Source organism: Procambarus clarkii, chromosome 41, assembly GCF_040958095.1.
Source record: "Procambarus clarkii isolate CNS0578487 chromosome 41, FALCON_Pclarkii_2.0, whole genome shotgun sequence".
NCBI lineage: Eukaryota > Metazoa > Arthropoda > Malacostraca > Decapoda > Cambaridae > Procambarus > Procambarus clarkii.
Window position 1 is genome coordinate 19191618 of NC_091190.1, and position 6000 is coordinate 19197617.

General features: G+C 33.9%; 1 long non-coding RNA gene across 2 annotated transcripts in view; it reads left to right on the forward strand.

Moving 5' to 3' along the window:
* The window catches only part of LOC123761093 (uncharacterized), a 100479-nt gene extending 97660 nt beyond the window's left edge, over positions 1-2819 (forward strand). For both annotated transcript variants that reach the window (XR_011231129.1, XR_006773208.2), the window contains one exon: positions 2712-2819. This is a non-coding gene — a long non-coding RNA (uncharacterized lncRNA). The remainder of the gene's footprint in view (positions 1-2711) is intronic.
* The last annotated feature ends 3181 nt before the right edge of the window (positions 2820-6000 follow it).

Here is a 6000-nt window from a genome sequence, read left to right on the forward strand (position 1 = left end):
GGGAGGTGGTAGGAGGAAGGGGGTAGGAGGGAGGGAGGGGGTAGGGGGGAGGAGTGAGGGGGGCAGGAGAAAGGGCGAAAATAATGGGGGTATGAGGGAGGATTGAGGAGACAGGAGGGAGGGTAGGAGTGAGGGGGTAGAAGGGAGGGCAGGAGTGATGGGATTGGGGGAAGGAGTTAGGGGGTAGGTAGGAGGGGTAGGTATGACCTGGCTATATTGGTTATGTCATGTCCAATTGTTGCATGCTGAATGCTCAAAGCCCCTTTCTTTATTCAGTGTTGTCACATACCTCATGTGGGTGTGGATAGGCAAACACTCATCTAGTTAAACTTATCTCGTAGTACTTTCAGAGACCGGTAATTTAGATTGTGTAAGTAGAATCTCCAAATAAATGGATCTTTAAAGCGCATTCCTATTTGGGTTTAAAAGGTTGTACCGAATGAGAAACTCGGATAAAATAGTATAACACGAGCAATGTTGTTGTTCAGTTTGGTTGCCTAAAGCACATACAAGGACTAGACATTACCAGGCATTCCTGTATACCTTACCTTATGCTATAAACATTGGCACAACCCTGGGTTTTATTGATTTAAATGGCCACAGGGAGTCATACAAAATTGCAGGTTATAATGTTATTAGTTTATCCACTGTGGTGACAAGTGGGCTGACTGATGTCCGTTGACACCTGTATCGTGCTTCAGTTTACTCACTAGATCGTCCTGTCTCTGGTCTCGTCTGTAGGAAGTATGTCAAAATAAAATGGATCATTAATAGCATAAGACTTGGGGGTAGGAGAGAGTTGCAGTGTTTGTCGTGGCCTTCAGTTGTTCCTAGTATTAGTCGACTTAGTTTTAGAAATATTTGTGTTGGGCAGTGTTGTTGTTTGAAAGTAGATGTGTTTTTGTAAAGAAGGTGGGGGTTCTTCATGGTTGGGTACAATTATCTAAGTGATTATAGATATCTGGTGTATAAATGTTTTGACATTAGAATAACTACCTTCTTTTCGTTAAAGTCAAAAGGTCGCTTGATTAATTGTAGGGTTTTGTTAGTAATTATTGTTTACTGGAGCAACTTTTGGTTAATGATGGAATCTAGCTCCAAGGTCCTTTATTTCATTGTTCTTCTTCATTTTAATGTGGTAGTTGTGATATGGATTGATCTGGGTCACCTGTAAGGTTTTGCAATGTTAAATACATTGCAAATTCTTATAATAATAAGAATTTGCCAGTCTTTTAACCATTTTTAGAGTTCCCATAGATCTTTGTAAGGGCTTGATATCATTTTTTCATGTTCTCTGTACCATAAATCTTGGTGTGGTTTGTAATAATTTGATTTGTCATTGAGGTATGTAAGGTTTAGACCCTTGTGGTATGCTTCATGCCGTGTTTCAGAGGAAGCTTTAATTAAGCAATCTTTTTATCCTTTATTCCATGTGCTTCATATTTCACTCGTAGCCTTTGATATGGTGCTTTATCAAACACAGTGTGTGTGTTTGAATAGCTGGTTATCAGAAAAAAAAATGTGAACAGGTTTGTTTTTAACAAACCAATGTTTTGTTGATTTTACAAGAATTATTAATGTTTCTTCCCTTCAGGACCTTGCAGATGTGAGGTCAAAGTAATTTGAAAGTTTTCTGCTTGGCAGTTTCCAAAATTTGAGTAACATTTGAAATCTATCTAGCGAGTTTATGTGGCAGTAAGTTTGGCTGTCAATTCATTTAATAGCTTGGATTGAATTCCAGGTACAGGTATTTGAATGTTTGTAAGGCTCTTCCCATTTATGGTGCTTGTTATAGGCAGATAGTGTTTATATAAACTATCTTGAAATAGTTATCTTCAGCAGTTTGAAACATTTGTGGTAATGGGATGTCTGGTGTGAATAATTTAGTAGGACACTTGAGTGCAGCATTATATTAACAGATTGGACATGTCTAATGGTTTTGTTTCTTTTCTTAGAAAATTGAAGGGTTTGGTACCATTAGACAATATTGTTAGGAAACGCTTTCATGTTTCCTATCAAGTTGTGGCATTTAGCAAGACACTTGTGGGAAAAAAAATTTAGCTAATTTAGTGTAATCTTATCATTGATGTAAAAATTTACATCATTTCCACTAATCAATATGTTCCATAGCTTTAACTTTAGTCTAACAAATTTCACTTAAAACAAATGTAGTTAATTTAATCTATTAAAATAATGCCTAAAATTTATCTTTTGCAGTTTAACCTGATAACTTAAAAGCTTTACATACCAAACTAGACTCATTTTTATAGTTGTCAAAATTAGTTTTCACTTATAAAATATAATGTTGCTTAAAGGTAATATTATACCTTTTTATATATAACTTAAGTTTTTATTAGCTTTATATATTTTATCTTTAAGTTTAAGTTTGTTAATTATATTATAACTTAGCTATACTTATTATAGCTTTATATAAACTAAGTTTATTATAACTTGGTTATATATACTTATAGCTTTATGTAATTAACAAACTTAAGTTTATATTAGCTTTATATATTTTGTATTATACCTTTAATTTGTTTATTATAGTTTTATATAAACTTATAGCAAGTTTTTTTTAGATATTGTTTGAAATATTAATTTCCAGCATGATTAAATTATAGCTACTTTCAGGATAAAGTATATAAAGTATTTTCATTAAAAGATTTATTAAATAGTATACAATATAACTAATGTTGACAATTTTGTTTCAGGTTGAGGTTTCAACTGAAGACTCCAAACAACTTCAAAGGCCAGGAAAACATCCAGAGTACCAAGGACAACAACCACCTGTAAAAGAAAAATAAAGTATATCAAACAGGGACACTCATTTTATTAACACTAACACATACAAATTACTACCAAAACCCCTAAGTCCCAATCTTTTAAGATTGGCTCAGCAAGGCCTACCCCTTATTTGCATTTTCAGGCAGGACTTGTTGGCTGAAAGAGTAGAACACATCTTTTGGTTTTGTGCCCTCAACATGATGTACATAAGCTTCTTGTAAAGCCTATGTACATCATGTTCCAGGCACTAAACCTCTGGATGTATCCACTCTTTCAGTGAACAAGCCCTGTAGTTATTAACAATGTTTGCACATTGTTAAGGGTCCCTACACCTAAGCAAATCTAGTCCATCTATTGGATGGGTAGTAGAGCAGGGCTCTGAAAAAGCCAAGCCAGGGAAATCTGCAGGACTGCCTAGTCCCCTTCTATGAAATGGGGTAGGATCAGTACAAACTGCATCAATCCCTGCAGGTGGTAACAGTAGGACTTTGGTACACATCTATAAATGGACTAGATAAAAAAGAAAGCAAGTTAGTTATTTGATATAGCTAAAACATTTAATTCAACATACCAGTTTATTGGATGTGCAGAGTAGAACAGCCACACTTCTTAAGCCAGTCAATTCCTTGATACCATCATAATCTCCATTACCACCTGAAACATTTAACCAAATTAGCTTATAAATTTTGTATTAAAAGTTGCTTTGCAAACTCAAATGGCTAATGTGCCTTAACATTTTATTCTCACTAATGCTAATCAAGCACAAGACTTAGATATGGCTACTCACACTACTTTAAAGTACTTGTTAAACTTAAATAGAGAAAGAATTTTTACTTTACATTATCTACATGCAACCACTGATGCCTTATTTTTCTATTTAAAATATTCACCAACACTCACCCCATTCCAAATGTCAAGCAATCAACACCTTCAAACTCTAGGATGAACAGCTGGACTTCCCAATTCTTATTCTGAAAGAAAAGCCTATTTAAACTAGTTACATTAAAAAAATATGAAGTACAGTTACTAGTCAATATTTAATTTGTCTCTTGTACCATTATTTTTTTTTAACTTAAATTGACCTCATGGATTTGTTCATAATTACCTCCCTGTTGCAATTTTTTTACAATGTCATGGGACATTTGAACCCTCATCACAGCCCTTGTGGATTTGGTCATTTGATGCATCACACTATTGTGTGTGCAATTTATAGATGGAAAAACTTTTAGCCAAGTAACTGAACAAAGTTAAGCAAACCAATTACCATTTAAATAAATATTTTTAAATACCCTCAATTCTTAAATTGAATAAAATGTAACATTCATTTTTAAATTTCTTTGCTATTCAAAACAATTCCTGCAAGGACTAAACTTTTACTGTACCCCACTTGTCAAGGCCTAGAACTATAGTTTTTATCCCCCATTTCCAGGCCACTTCACTATCTAAATACTACTTATTAAACTAATTATAGCAGTACTCTTAACTGTCAGAATGATAGAGGGCAAAAGTATCTTGGCAATTTCAGGCCTTTAGTCCCCCCACAAAGCAGCCCATTACAGCTGACTAACTCACAGGGGCATAGGGTGAAAAACTCGGCCCACCATTTCTTGCCAGGATTCAACCTGGGACCACAGGATCACATCTCCAGTGTGCTGTCTGCTCAGCCCCTGTGCTACTTTCTGTAGCATACAAGTTCCACCAATTGTTCTGTACACTGTTCCTGAAGTTATGTTGGAAGCACCCTCCACAACCTGTCAATGAAACATTTAATATGGTTAATAAAAATTTTCCCCACAGCAATGTTTAAACTTAAATATTTGCCTTTCAAAATACACTAATTACCTACTTCCCCCACCCCATCTTTCATTTATTGATTCTAGAAAAAAGCCCTTTTAGTAACAATTTGGTAACAATTTAAAAAGTAGCATACTGAAATCTTATTTTCAATTATAATTTAAAGTTAGGATTCCCCCACCCCTGCATCCCCATATTGGTAATACAATTTATATAGCTAAAACATGTAATTCAACATACCAGCTTCATAGATGTGCCGAGTAGAACAGCCACTCGCTGCTTTGATACCATTGTAATCTAGCAAAGTACCTGAAACATTTAACCAAATTAGCTTAGAAATACAGCTTTTTACTCTAGTTTCTTTGCAAATTCACAATGGTAGTGTTCCTTTAAAATTGGCTAAAATTTTAAATTTTATTAATGCTAATCAAGCAATTAAAAAGGTAGATATGGCTATTCAAGCTAAGTTTCTTTAGTACATTTAAGTGGAGAAAGATACTTCAGACATAATGCTACATTGTTTAACTTTACTATTTAATATATAATGCAAATCTAATTTATTATTACTACCACACTCGCCTGATTCTGAATGTCGAGCATACACCACCTTCAAACTCTAGGATGTTGTTCTGGACTTCCTAATCTATAGTCTGAAAGAAAAAGCATATTTAAACTTCAATTATATTACAATTAGATGAAGTACAGTTACCAGTTATTTATTGTGTTAACTTTTTTTACTTTCAATTATGAAATTATCTGTTACAAACATTTATATGAACAAATCCATGAGGGTTCAAACCAAGCCATGAGGTCAGTAGACCTCCCAGTTGCAATTCTTTTACCATATCATGGCACAGTCGATTAAGGTGCATCAGCAATCCTCCAACATCCTAATTGGCACAGCCCTTTTAGATTCGTTCATTTTATGCATCACACTGTTTCATCTATAAATTTCAAACTTTTAGCCAAACAATTAACTGAACACTGAAAGTTAAGCAGACTAATTTATAAATATTTATTATAAATACTCTACTTCAGATTTTATTCTATTTAAAATTACAATTCTTTTTATGCTATTCAAAGCAATTCCTGCAACAACTAAACTGATATTGTACCCACTTTAAGGCCTAGAACTAATTTATTTTCTCCATTTACAGGCCACTTCACAATTTTATTACATAATTTTTACTTTAATATTTAAAAACTATTAAACTACACTGTAATCATCAATAAACTTACTTTTGCCATCTAATTCTGACAACCATGTTACTTTCAGCAATTGCTTTGTACACAGTTCGAGGTTATGTTGGAAGGACCCTCCACAACCTGTCAATGGAACATTAAATATTGTTACTAAATTTTTTGGGCACAGCAATGTATTTAAAATTCAATATTCGCCTTTTTAAAACAACATTAATTAGC